This window comes from Anabrus simplex, chromosome 3, assembly GCF_040414725.1.
Source record: "Anabrus simplex isolate iqAnaSimp1 chromosome 3, ASM4041472v1, whole genome shotgun sequence".
NCBI classification, from domain to species: Eukaryota; Metazoa; Arthropoda; class Insecta; order Orthoptera; family Tettigoniidae; genus Anabrus; species Anabrus simplex.
The window spans coordinates 386,049,165-386,064,104 of NC_090267.1; the positions used below are offsets into that span (position 1 = coordinate 386,049,165).

The window sequence follows — 14,940 nt, forward strand, 5'->3', positions numbered from 1 at the left end:
TAGGAAAGGGTTCCTTCTCCAACTCCTGTGTAACTGTCATTAGTAAGGAAGGCCTACAATTGTAATGAATAGTTCCCTTCTCGATTTGACTTGCAGAAGGTAAGTGAGCATGCAGTTTTGTTTAAAACTCCCCTACCCGATTGTGTTTGGCAGTAGGCAAGGGTGCCCGCCATTATAAAGAAATGTACTCATCTAAAATGTGACTGGCATTAGGCATAGTGGCCTGCTATTTTGATGGAAACTCACCAACTTGGTGTGACTGGCAGTACGCTGGCTGGCAGTAGGAAAAGGGGCCTGTCATTATAATGATAACTGCACAACTCAATTTCGAGTGATAGTACGGTAATTGCCTGCCATTATAATAAAAACTGTAATCTGTCTGGAGGTAGGAAAGGGGGGCTGCCATTTTAACGAAAACTCCCCAAATCGATTCTGTCCGCATAGTAGGCAATGGGGCCTGCAATTATAATGTAAACTTCCCAACCTGATTGTGAATGCCAGTAGGCAAGTGAGCCTGCCGTTATATCACAAATCCGTAACAAACACTTTACATTGGAAACGTACGGGGACCTCCCCATGCTCTTTCTCGGATAACGCTAAGAGACATGCAATTTTAAAACTATCTTATTTACTGCATGTACACTATTTACTTCGATATTCGAATACAATGTAGAATACCGTAGCGAAGCACGGGTACATTCGCTAGTCTATATAAATAAAATTGTTTCTGTTTGTCTGTTTGTCTGTCTGTTTGTCTGTTCCACCATCACGTCGAAACGGCTGGATAGATCTCAACCAAACTTCATATTTAGAGTATACTGACCCCGGGGAAGGTTTCGATATGCATATCATTTTAAAATCTTTGAAAAAGACGGGGGTTTTATAGGAAAAACGGTTTTCCTCCATTTTCTCTTATACTATTATAGGCAAAATATCGAATTTGTCGTATAAGGACGAGACAAAGCTCAATTTAATCCTCTTGACGCAAAGAACAAAACTCGGTAAGCCCTACGGGCCCGAAAACCATGTTTTAAGGCCCTAAAACCAACCTTTACGGAGATATTGGCACCACACTACCCCTGCTCTAGGAATCGGATAAAGAAATGAACTGCCGTAACCATGGCAACGTCAGCTCCAGGATTCTAGAGCAGTGAGATTATGCATGTACGTTTGGGCATAGCTGTCAACCAAAATAGGTACAAATAAGACTTAATATCTGGGAAAAAAATATACTGTTGTGTAAGGGACTCATAGGACTCCTTTGGGCGGGGATGGAAAGGGGGTGAAGAACGAGTGTAAAAATCTATATAAATAAAATTGTTTCTGTTTGTCTGTCTGTTTGTCTGTTCCACCATCACGTCGAAACGGCTGGATAGATCTCAACCAAACTTCATATTTAGGGTATACTCATCCCGGAGAAGGTTTTGATATGCATATCATTTTAAAATCCTTGAATAGACAGGGGGTTTATAGGAAAACCAGAATGGTTTTTCCACCATCACGTCGAAACGGCTGGATAGATCTCAACCAAACTTCATATTTAGAGGATACTCATCGCGGGGAAGTTTTCCATATGCATATCATTTTAAAATATTTGAATATATGGGGGGTTTATAGGAAAATCAGAATGGTTTTTCCACCATCACGTCGAAACGGCTGGATGGATCTCAACCAAACATTGTATTTAGAGTATACTAATCCCGGGGAAGGTTTAGATATGCATATCATTTTAAAATCCTTGAATAGACGGGGGGTTTATAGGAAAACCAGAGTGGTTTTCCCACCATCACGTCGAAACGGCTGGATAGATCTCAGCCAAACTTCATATTTAGAGTATACTCATCCCAGGAAAGGTTCCGATATGCATATAATTTTAAAATCTTTGAATAGACGGGGTGTTTATAGGAAAACCACAGTGGTTTTCCTCTATTTTCTCTTATACTATTGATTTTCTGTAAACTTCGTTTACCGTACGTGAAACGTCTCTTCATTATAAACAACTTTCGTTATGTTCATAATTTACCTTACTCTTCACATGACGGAGAAATTTACAATTTTCTGCTGGTATCATGCTCTGCATTTAGTGACCGACAGACCGACAACGAACCTACAGGTTACCATGGCAACGTCTCTGACTGCATGCCAGTAGGGAAGTAACGTATTGCCATTTTCCTCATCATGCTTTTAAATTCGTGGTTGTTCCTTGGGTAGATGGCAAGAGAGGCATCAATCGGCTCATCTGCGGGATATTGGCGGAATATCGTTGGAGGTTATAACCGCCCTCGAATAGATTAAGTAATAACACCATTAGTCATCTTCATATTTGTTTACCTAAGAATCACTGAACCTAAATTTCTCCTCTGTTAGCGCTTTATTATATCCATAACTCACGGCATTTATTTATTTGTCGTTATCCGGCTGTCCTCAGTTATAATCCATTTTCTATTAGTTTCAACATTCTTAACTGTATTATTTTCTTCCTTAATTACGCCGTATGTACGTGAATGCTAGAAACTACTGGATGCATTTCCACCAAGATTCGTATTTAGAATACACCTGTCCTTGATAGGTTTCAGGGCAAATATTGTTTCTAAATCCCTGAACTAACTGGGGGTTTATACGAAACCGAAACAGTGATTTTGCACTTCCAAAAAATATACACAACAAAAGTTTATGGAAGTCTACCTACCTTGGTAGAAATTAATGTCTAAACCTTTTTTTCTCATGTGCATCATTTCGATACGAGGATCAATAAGGGAGATATCATTAAAGGACCGTTTTTCTGTACAAGTCCCATCGGACTTAACTCACGAGCGGGTGCGTGTAAAGCGTATTCCTTACAACTTGAAAACTACTGAAGACATTCGAAACAAAATTTATATTTAGCATCCACCTGTCCAAAGGTAGGTTTTAAACGTAAATAACATTTCATGTTCCGGAATGGACTGGCGGTTTATAAGGAACCGAAATGGTGATTTTACTCTTCCACAATATATACAGAACAAGACCAACCTGACTGGAAATCGACCAAACCTGATGGAATTCCACCTCTAAACCTTTTTTTTCATGTGCATTTTTTCGTCAGGAGGATTAATAAGGGAGATATCATGAATGGTCACTTTTGCAGGTTAAGTCCAGCGGACATAGCCCAAAAGGTGTTTTACATGGAGCAGATTCCTTATCTATATAAATCAAATCGTAACGACTGTGTACCTCTACACTGACTATTTTGGCGAAATTTTCGTACAGCTTTCCGTTTAAGGGGTAATAATAACAATCTCCATAATTTTTGATTTCCTGAAAGTCCTAATTTTTACCCGCCTCGCCCAAAATCCACATTGTGGCATAATCTGCCAGAAGAATAAGAAGATAATTGAAATTTGACAAAATTATACGTTTTAGCCCGTAACGAATGAAAAATCCTATATCATTAAATTTTTCATTTTTTATCCCCGAAGAATATCGAAATATGCAGGCAATTTTAATGATGGTGCAGACCTTCGGAAATTCCTATCACGTAACGGATTGCACAATCTCCGTTCAATTTGGAATGATCTACAACCTTGGTCTTATGACTTTATGCCGTATCTGTATCCCTTTTACGTTTGATTTTTCTCTATTAATCGATGTTAAGTCAATTTGGAATTTTCACATGCATTATTCATACTTTCAATTACTTATATGAAATACAGAATCATCAAACTCTTCACGAAAATTGGCCCACTCAGTAGCCATATGTGAGCCAAATGCTACGTATGTAGCTGTCACATTATTATCCGAAAAGTAATGTAATGTGAGATGATCTTACAAAACCTTTACCCTGTTCCACGTTTCTAAATCTGACCCAAGAATAGATGACATATCATTGGACCAGCCATTTAGGCCACTAAATCCGGCGTGTCTTATGGTATAATCCTTTGTCGATATGACGTACGTTTAGTAGCAGTTAATCTGTAAATGAAGGTCTTCAATATTGTAAACACGCATATACTTTCGTATGTCGATCTATATATATTCACTGATGTCGATTTAGCGATCGAGAAAGGGTCGGTCTGCTATTGTAATCAGTACTCCCCACACCGACTTTGACTGGCAGTAGGAAAGGGTTCCTTCTCCAACTCCTGTGTAACTGTCATTAGTAAGGAAGGCCTACAATTGTAATGAATAGTTCCCTTCTCGATTTGACTTGCAGAAGGTAAGTGAGCATGCAGTTTTGTTTAAAACTCCCCTACCCGATTGTGTTTGGCAGTAGGCAAGGGTGCCCGCCATTATAAAGAAATGTACTCATCTAAAATGTGACTGGCATTAGGCATAGTGGCCTGCTATTTTGATGGAAACTCACCAACTTGGTGTGACTGGCAGTACGCTGGCTGGCAGTAGGAAAAGGGGCCTGTCATTATAATGATAACTGCACAACTCAATTTCGAGTGATAGTAGGGTAATTGCCTGCCATTATAATAAAAACTGTAATCTGTCTGGAGGTAGGAAAGGGGGGCTGCCATTTTAACGAAAACTCCCCAAATCGATTCTGTCCGCATAGTAGGCAATGGGGCCTGCAATTATAATGTAAACTTCCCAACCTGATTGTGAATGCCAGTAGGCAAGTGAGCCTGCCGTTATATCACAAATCCGTAACAAACACTTTACATTGGAAACGTACGGGGACCTCCCCATGCTCTTTCTCGGATAACGCTAAGAGACATGCAATTTTAAAACTATCTTATTTACTGCATGTACACTATTTACTTCGATATTCGAATACAATGTAGAATACCGTAGCGAAGCACGGGTACATTCGCTAGTGAAACATAATTGGAAATTAAGAAAGGAAGTCGTACGGGGGGGGGGGGGGTGGTGGTATAGCCATTCTTTAAAAGAAAATAACAAGTGGCACAGTAAACAGTTGAGAATTATAAAACAGACTTAAAATGGCACACTAGCTGGAAAAGGTTCGCCATCCCTGGTCTAGGGAAACGAGAACACTCACGATGTCAGTCTGATCTTGAGGAATGCGCAGTCTCATTCTGACCCGCACGAAACGCTTTGACCCATCATGCAACCGTCCTATACGGTAATGCATTCTCGCCACAGGCTTCACATAACCCTCGATAACATTCTGATGCATTTTTGCTATGGGCAACTTCGATTTTAATCCGCAAGCACTGATCACCTTTTGAAAACAAGCCTTTGATAGGTAAAATCGGCAATCTTCACTTCAACGCCACACAGCAACAACACTCCCAACTGGATACCCGTCAGTTGCACACTATACATCGACAACAGCGCGCCATCTAACGTTTCTATATCCTATTTGCGCATGTCCGTTCTCCTGCGAGTGTCTGGACTAAGTTACTGCTATTTTACCTACAGCCCTCGTAAATCCAAACATGAGAGTAAACTTGTTGCCATTGATGCTTTCACGATCCATGCTTATAGAAATTATATAGGCTTTTGGGCTTATGCCGTGTCAATAAAATAAGGTCAAAGGCTTTCTCGTGGACAGTCGAGATTTTCTTTTGATGACGCAGAGCACAGTTCTCTGCGAAACGTAAGGAATTTCAACTTATTTTCTTGACACGGCATAAGCCCAAAAGTCTATATCATGTCTATGAGAGTAAACAGCTTCATCCTGAATTCACCATGATATTCTATGGGCAACTATACTATATAATACATAGCTTTAGTAAGGTAATGCTGGTTGTGTAAGGAGAGTTTACTTCTGTGCTCTTCCGTGTGTTTTTCATAAAGTAAATCCCTCTTCACGATCGAGCGATTTAATGACGCGGGATCTGTGTAGTTGTTGAGATCATTTGAACAAGACCGGTTTATTTGCGTTCTAGAACACATGGTGTCCGGATATTTCGTACCAAGGACATACCGTATCACTTGATTTTTGTGGACATCTCGTACCACGTAGGTAGGTGTTAATTACCTGAGAAGTGTTTTTCCGTAATCCCCAAGTATTTACTCCAGGACAATCCTTACCACTTGATCTTAGATGATCAATATAAAACGCAAGACTTGTATTCCTCTCCGAGTCATCCAAGTATCATTTTTATTACTTTGTTGAGAATTGGATGGAGAACCAGGAATTTTGAATTGAAATGTGGAAATGTCACCAAAGAAGCCATAGGACAACAAATTCTGTCGAGGACTGGAACAACCGTTTGAATATGCTCTTAGGAAGACCAAAACCAGAAAACGTGGTGATGTCTTGGAAAAGAGAGAGGGAGAAGACGAACTTCACCTTTATAAAGTACGAATGAAAGTTCAATGAAAAAGAAGAAATGCATCATGTATGACGAACGGCTTGCTGGGATGGTGAAACGGTATGACTAAAATGCATATCAAGATTCTGGCTGAGAGCTCTCTTATACTCGCATCACGAACTTGCTCTTCGCTTGGATGAAAAACACCAAAAACAATCACAAAAACTCAAAATAAAAACAAAATTAGAAATATGGCAAAAATAACGAGAGTTTGACCAAAGCTGATTTAAAACACACTAAAATGATAATAAACTATTTACAAACATTCGTCGCGTTCAGAGCCTGGATAAGGTGTGATGGGAATCAGAAAATTTGTCGTATTTGGTGTTATTATCTCCGTATTTATTATCAGAATTAATTGAGAAAAATACTTGGTATACATAAGTTAATTACAAATCTGAAAAAAGCCGGTTTCCTTTATGTTCAACTCATCATAAGCAGCTATTTTAACGTTTTTTTTTGCGCCACGTCCAAATGTTTTATAATTATTTGTCAAGTTAACTATTGGAAAATTTAATCGATATAGGCTTTCTAAATCACCAATACTATTGTCATGATATAATTCGATTCCCGGGCAGGTCAGGCTTTTTAAAACCTGTATCTAAGGGTTGGTTCGATGTCCACTCAGACCAAAACCAGCTCATTCGGAACTGCCCATCACCATCATCATCAGTATGAGGTATGACCCCCACGGGCACGAATACAATCTTGTATTCGGTGTGGCATCGAAGCAAACAGTGATTACAATTGAGGAGTTATCTGAAGGCGGGATGGTGACCCCGACCTAGAAAACCAAGAATTACGGCCGAGAGGATTCGTCACTTTGACCATACCTCATCTCGTAATCTGCAGGCCTTCGGGATGCGCAGTGGTCTCATCAGGGCTGTAGTGCCATGCCATTTGTTTTGTTAGTTTTGTTGAGAAAAATATATACAGTCAAAACCGTTTATTGCGACATCGCTTTTAACGATATATTGGATATAATGGTGAAATCTAACGGTCCTGTCTAAATTCAATACAAACACTGTATTTAAAAGAATAGCTTAGTACGATATCGCTTATTAGGACAAATCGTATAAAACGGCGTACTTTTATCACATTTTCGGAGAACTGTATCGACTATAACGTCCAATTTTTGTTTTTGTTTGTTACGCGTTTGGGGATTGCCGACAACAATGTAAAGCTTTTTGTTTTCACTAGATTGTAGGTTTCAAAACAGTCTGTCTGTTAAGTAGTCAAGGCAAGCATCGCTGTGAAGATATCACAAAAGAAAGGGGAAGTTTTTAATATTGAAGAAATGCCATACATAAAATGGCGATTATAAAATGGGGGAACAAACTTCAGCGTCGCGAAGGAATTGGCTGTACCACATTCAACGATTTCTACAATTTGGAAGCACAGAGGCGACATCTCATTTATTAGTCAAGGCCGTGTGTGACATTACACACTAGTGGAAATGGAAAGTGTTACACCGTGAAGTACACTCCGATATTTATCAAACTTTGTGGAGATGGTCACCACATAACAGGTATTAAATGATTAAACTTTCAGCTCATTCGGAACTGCCCATCACCATCATCATAAGTATGACGTATGACCCCCACGGGCACGAATACAATCTTGTATTCGGTGTGGCATCGAAGCAGACAGACCCCGAATGTCATCTGGAGGGATTTATTGCCATGCCTGAGACACATGTTGTGTCACTTCATGAATATTGTTGGCTGGAAGCTGGTATGACCGTATACGTCTTTCCATCACAACCCGGGCATGCTCTATGGGTGACAAATCAGGGGACCGGGCAGGTCAGCCAAGGATCCGTACAATGCTCAAGGCGTTTCTGGTGTGATCTGCAGTGTGGGCTCTTGCATTATCCTGCAAGAATATGTCATTTGGTATCCTCGTCATGAAGGGTATGGCAACAGTGTTTATGATTCTTGCCACATATTGGCGAGCATTTAGTCCCCCTTCAACAAGTACCAAATCCGTCCTGCTGTCATATCCAAGTGCTCCCCACACGATAATTACAGGAGTTGAAGAGGTATGTGCCTCGATAATCGCTTCTTCCTGTAACGTTTCACCAGGTCGTCTACGGACATGTTCACGTCGATGTGACCTCCACAAACAGAAGCGATGTTCATCACTGAACACCACAGAACACCACTCGATGTCCCAGTTGACTGTGGTTCTATACCATACAAGTCTCGCTCGTCTGCGGTTTGGTGTCAGCGGTAAACAACGCCATGGCAACTCGAGATCTCAACCCAGTCTCCAGTAATATGTTGCTGACTGTTCGTGCCTGTAATCCCTGCCCGGATTTCAGCTGTTGTCATCCGTCTGTTCGTCAGAGCCAGCCGACGAATCCTGCAATCTTCTCGTCGTGTAGTCCTTCTGAAAGGACCCGTGCCTGTCCTTCGTGCCACACTTTTGTCCTGAGTCCATCTCGTCACTACTCGTTCTGCAGTCATTGCACTACAGCCAACGGTCTCCGCAATCTGTCGGTATGATGCTCCCATATCCCTCATGCACATGATTCGACTTTTCACAAAGTCCGAAAAATGGCGATAAACTGCCCGTGCATGTCCTCTAGGCATGCTGTGTCGTGATCTCTACTTGAAAAGAGACAGTAACGTTAGACACATCATCACGTACACACACCAGCTGCCATCTTTAGGAATGGTGTATTCCTGTACAAACAAGTAGGTCGTATGAGGATGAAATTTCATTCGACATATCTAACAGGCATGGAAATTCTGGGGTATCAGTTTGGTGGCATTCGGTCAAGGTATTCATGGTGTAACACTTTCCATTTCCATCAATTTACACTGTTGCTACTTCTTTCCTCACTTACTATTTTTACATATTTTGCTGACATATTATTTCTGAACGTACTGTGTAAACGTTAGGAGAAACATTCTTCTCAGTCCCATTCCACAAATACTGTATTGCAATTTCGATCTTTTTTTTTAAGTTTTAACTTTATTCTGTTTATTAACCATGTAAGCGTGCAGCCCAAAACTTACACATATGAGATTTTTAGCAAAAATAAAAAAATGAAAACCAATCCTGAGACCATTTGTGCGACTATCGCCTATAACAACCATTAATTGACGGTCCCTTCGGAGTCGTAATAACCGGTTTCGACTGTATTTGTGGTTTCTTCGTAACTCTAACACAGGACCTCTTAGGGTGCATGCGCCTGGTGTATGCACTGTGCACGGTGCAAAAGACGACTTCGCTTGGTTGTGTAACGGTTCAAATCCCGTTACAAGATGCTATCTGTATTTTTATTATTTTATCTGTATTATTATTATTATGTCCGTATTATTATTATTATTTTATCTGTGAGATTACTATTATTTTGTTATAATTATTATTCAATTCCAGTACGCAAAGCTTGTCGCATGCGTATTTGTAATTGAGTGTATGCATATATACGTATATGTAGATTAACATTAAATACCTGTACAGTGAGAGTTTCGATATACCAGATGTTGAGTGTGACATCCTTACATTGTGCAATATTGCTGGCATTTCTGCCATGTCATTGCCAAGTCATGGCTACGTCATCGTGAGCTTTTAGAATATTCGCTCAGAGACTCAGCCGCCCCGGGGGATTTCACCATTACATGTAACGGTTTGTGGCGTTGTGCGAGTATGTCATTGTTATTTCTGGAGGTTACGTAGCTGTGTCAACCAACGTCTATAAAAGGTGGGTGCATATTGTAGCGTGAGTCATAATTTAAACGGAAGCAGTACAGTGAACAAGTCTACTAGATGAAGAGGCCTCAGTCGGTCAGTCAACGAGTGTGAACGAGAGATGGAGAAGACTCAGTGAGCCATTAATTATTGGTCATTGAGAGAGTGAGGCCAAAGTTGGTCCGTCACTTAGTGGAAGACACGGACGCAAGGGCTTACCAGGGAGTCAGAGAGGGCAACCCTGGACCTGCCAAGAGGTAATACCATATTGACTTGCAAAGAAGTCAGATGATATGGAGAAGAAGCAGTCACAAGGATGTATCACCAAGTTAGGCGTGACAACATCTACAGTAAACACCAGATCAAAGGAATACGTCGTAATTACACTCAAAGTGTTGAAGGTACAGTCAAGTGAATCAGTGAGGGAAATATTTCGTATAAATGTTAAATGTCCGGTCAAGAAGAATTCGAATTCATGCCTAGTTTCTTTCAGTTGCAATGTCATAATTTCATATTCTCATCTGTTTTATCGCAACAAGACTCACTATTTTTTGATATATTATTTAAAGAATATATATTGTTCTATCAAACGAATTCATAGTTTTATTTCATTCACAGTAAAATATCTTAACCTCAAAATGAATGGGGAAACCGAACGCCAATCTCCTTTTCCCAGAACTTATATGGTATGTTGTCAAAAGTAAGCTTATTACCCCACACCCTAGAGATAGTCAAGAGTCTCATTCTATTATTGCTGCACTGAGTGGCAGCTGGCGCCCTTCAAATAACGTATGTGTAAGTAAGCAGGTAACAAGTAAGTGTGAGTACAAGGTCTGACGAGTGTGTATTTTATTTAATGAATGTTAATTTTCAGATTTTCCATTTTAAATGCAGATATTTCATATTTTTCAAGTTAAATGCAGTTTTATCAATGTTTCAAAAGTTAGTCAGAGATTTAGGAAAGTCTCAGTTGACCAGAGTGCAGACCCCCACTCCTCGATTTGGAGCAATAGCGCTGTTTCTTTCTTTCCCCACGCCTGTCTCGCTCGCTCCCCCTGTCTCCCTCTTCCTCACTTGCTCCGTAGCGCTCCAAATCCGAGCCGAGTTGAGCCGAGTTAAGCCGAGTAGCCCAGAGACAAAGCGTTGGTGCGAGCCGAGCGGGACCGATGCACAGTGCACGGAGCTCTTGCGCCTCGATATGCACGCGTGAGAATTTGGGCGTTTGAGAGGCCCTGCTCTAACAGTTTGCGGAAACTTGTACTTGTGCGTATTAAATAAGCATCTCGAACATGCGATCCAGGGGCGCCCGCACGTCGATGGATATTTAGAGTGAAAATCGTTATTTGAATCCATTAGTAGTACAAGGTCGACATACATGGTACATTTACACTCCGCGGGAGAAAAGTGGTTAAGGTTAAATAAATTGTACCGGGCGAGTTGGCCATGCGATTAGGAGCGCGCAGCTGTGAGCTCGCATCCGGGAGATAGTGGGTTCGAACCCCACTGTTGGCAGCCCTGAAGATGGTTTTCCGTGGTTTCCCATTTTCACGCCAGGCAAATGCTGGGGCTGTACCTTAATTAAGGCCACGGCCGCTTCCTTCCCATTCCTAGGCCTTTCCTGTCCGATCGTCGCCATAAGACCTATCTCTGTCGGTACGACGTAAAGCAACTAGCAAAAAAAATGTAAGACAAGCCAAATGCACTGTCGCTCAAAAAAACTGCAAGACAAGCCAAATCAATCCAAATGTACAATCGTTAAAAAAAATTAGTGCATAGTACTGTATAAGTTCCTTGCAGGTTTACTTTTCTCAGAAACAATCGATCCTAAATGTTTGTATGGGAGGTGAATTATGTACTTTGACAATAATAAAAATTAAGTCTGAAAATCAGATAAATTATTTAATGCGAGGAACATGTAATGCCATGCGTTCATTATATTTTGTTTTTCGGAGCTACTTTACATCTGGGATCCTAATGCCCAATGTGTTAGAAGTACAGGCTCTGGAACAAGTACTGTCTTCTGGCTGCGGCCTTGGACACGGTAATCGATGTAGTGGCCGAGGAGAGAGATTAAATTTGGTAGAGGGGTTATTTATTGTTGGATTATTCACTGTTGTGATCAACCGTGTTCAAATATCAATCAATCAATCAATCAATCAATCAATCAATCAATCAATCAATCAATCAATCAATCAATCAATCAATCAATCAATCAATCAATCAATCAATCAATCAATCAATCAATCAATCAATCAATCAATCAATCAATCAATCAATCAATCAATCAATCAATCAATCAATCAATCAATCAATCAACTGCCTTTAGGGCAGTCGCCCAATTGGCAGATCCTCTATCTGTTGTTTTGCTACCCTTTTCTTAAATGATTGCAAAGAATTTGAAAATGTATTGATCATCTCTCTTGGTAAATTATTCCAATCCCTAACATCCCTTCCCATAAACGAATGTTTGCCCCAATAGTTACACTTGAATTCCAATTCTATCTTCATATTGTGATCTTTCCTACTTTTAAAAACACCACACATACTTATTCGTCTACTAATGTAATTACGCGCCATCTCTCCACTGACAGCTCGGAACATACCACTTAGTCGAGCAGCTCGTCTCCTTTCTCCCAAGTCTTCCCAGTCGAAACTTTGCAACATTTTTGTGACGCTACTTTTTTGTGTGTCGGAAATCACCCAGAGCAAATCTAGCTGCTTTTCTTTGGGCAGAATTAATTAATTATTAATTGTTAATTTATTCAGTCTGACTTGAAGGCGCGCGGAACTGCGAGAATAGCTAGTTGTTTATAATTTATTACACACATTGTTGTGAGGATTGCCTAGCCCAGTGGTAAAGACGCGCTTCGTTAGTTCAGAAGGATGTAAATCCGCTTCCTCATTAGTAAAACGAAAAATTTCGAAACGAGACTTAGCTCCTATAGAAGCATATCAAACGGCTGGTATTTCCATACTTTTGCCCCATCACAACCATCACCATCACCCGAAGATATGGTCCCGGGATTCAACTAACATATAACCGAAATAAATTCCAAGTTAAATGTTGGAGTCTGATGTAAGCTATCCATTCATTACAATCTAGCGTCGAGTTAAGGGATAGTGAAAACCTTTACCTTCCATTCCTCCAGGGTCGTACGAAATCTTCGGAAGAATGCTTTTCTTTTACGCACTGCCAGAGACACAAATTAACAGTAGAATTTTTACATGCAAATTCATGGTTCCGATGATTAAATGTGTCCCTAAATCGTAAAATGAAATAAAGAATACGTGCACAAGTTTCAGCCTTGTACCGCCGCTTCATTCCTAGTTCTGTACCTTCCTAACCCATCGTCACCGAAGAACTTTCTGCTTCGTAGCTGGTCAGCGCACTGGCCTCCGGTTCAGAGGGGTTCGATTACCGGCCGGGCCAAGCATTTTAACTGTGTATGGTTAATTTCTCTGATTCAGGAACTATATGGTTGTGTTTGCCTCACATGTGTGAGTTAATCTCAGTACGACAATTCATTATTAAAATTGAATTTTTTAAATATATATTTGTAAAATGTCGTATATTGTTGTATGTCGTACATTTCGTTAACAAGTACAAGACCGAAAGCCAAATTAAAAATATAAAACAAAAACCAAAACCAAAAATAAACCAGCATTGCCATTCTGAGTTAGAACGAAGTTAAGCCACTAAAAGTAGTAGGCCTATTTTAACTCACTAACACATCCTAGTCGGTCATTTTAGCGTACTATTCTGTGCAATAGATAGTATTATATTAATTTTAATCGAATAAATCGATATATTTTATAGAGTACGTTAAGGTTTCGATTCTAGTTGAAAGTCATAGAAAAGTCCTATTTCGTCAGCGGTGAACACGTCTTTCGCTTCATGACGTCGTTGTGTTGGGTGCGCGGTCAGAATTGCGTAGCTGTGGGCTGACATTCGGGAGATGGTGGGTTCGAATCTCACCGTCGGCAGCCCTGAATATGGTGTTCCGTGGTTTCCCATTTTACCTTCCCAGTCCTATCACTTTCCCGTCCTTGCGTCACTAAAATCCTTCGATGTCTTAGTCCGACGTTAAATCACTAACAAACAATAAAAAAATTATACAAGATAACTTTTCAACTTCTCCATCGTAATTTTCTGAAAAGGAATGTCGAAATCAGCGAAATTTTATGAAATAATGTTAAATGCTCTTTCTAATCACCGAATATGGCATTTGAATGTAATTCGAATTCTGAAGATTTTTAAATACATTTTGTCTGCATTAACATCACTTCAGAATAAAATGGTTTCCACCACCTCTCCTACTTACGCAATTAAGTACCAGTCACTATCACCAGTCAAGTGTTTGTCACTCGAATATTCACACTTACTCAACACTTAAGACAATAACTTTCTCCATTCTTGTGAGACAGTAATCCTATTACTCACTATAGGTATAATGCACTAGTAACTAAGTACTGTATGTAGAAAAAATCTTACCGACGAAATTACTTTCGCCGACTTTACGTTGCTTTTCTAGAATCCGTTGAGTCAACTGTGGATACACAGGACTTGTGGGGCTTGAAGAAACATGGCGTATCGGTTTTTATAGTCCCATTTATTAAATTAGTGAATATTGACTCCATGCAAGGTTTTAACTCTAATTGCGTTACCTACTGTCTTTTACCAGGAAACCCACATACTGCAAGCAAGCGGTACAGACCAGATGAAGCCTGCGGGCGAGCAGAGTAGAACACTCTAGCAAACAGTTTTTAAAGTTGAATTGTAGCCAGTTATATCATGATTGCACTAATGCCACTGAACCCACTGATTTATGTTTTATTGGACTCTGTTTTGGGATCGAAAAAAGTCTTAAGTCTGCTGTAATCATCTGTATCAAAGCATTAGGAATGCTTTATTACATAAACAATACACATCAGAAAGTCACAAATTCTTGGATTGAATATTTTGGGAGTTCTT

At 40.1% G+C, this 14,940-nt stretch overlaps 1 protein-coding gene across 1 annotated transcript in view; it reads right to left on the bottom strand.

Moving 5' to 3' along the window:
- Positions 1-14,530, bottom strand: part of LOC136866414 (transient-receptor-potential-like protein) — a 208,634-nt gene extending 194,104 nt beyond the window's left edge. The window contains exon 1 of the mRNA XM_067143337.2: positions 14,461-14,530. The gene's annotated coding sequence lies outside the window, so the exon portion shown is untranslated. The remainder of the gene's footprint in view (positions 1-14,460) is intronic.
- Positions 14,531-14,940: the final 410 nt, after the last annotated feature.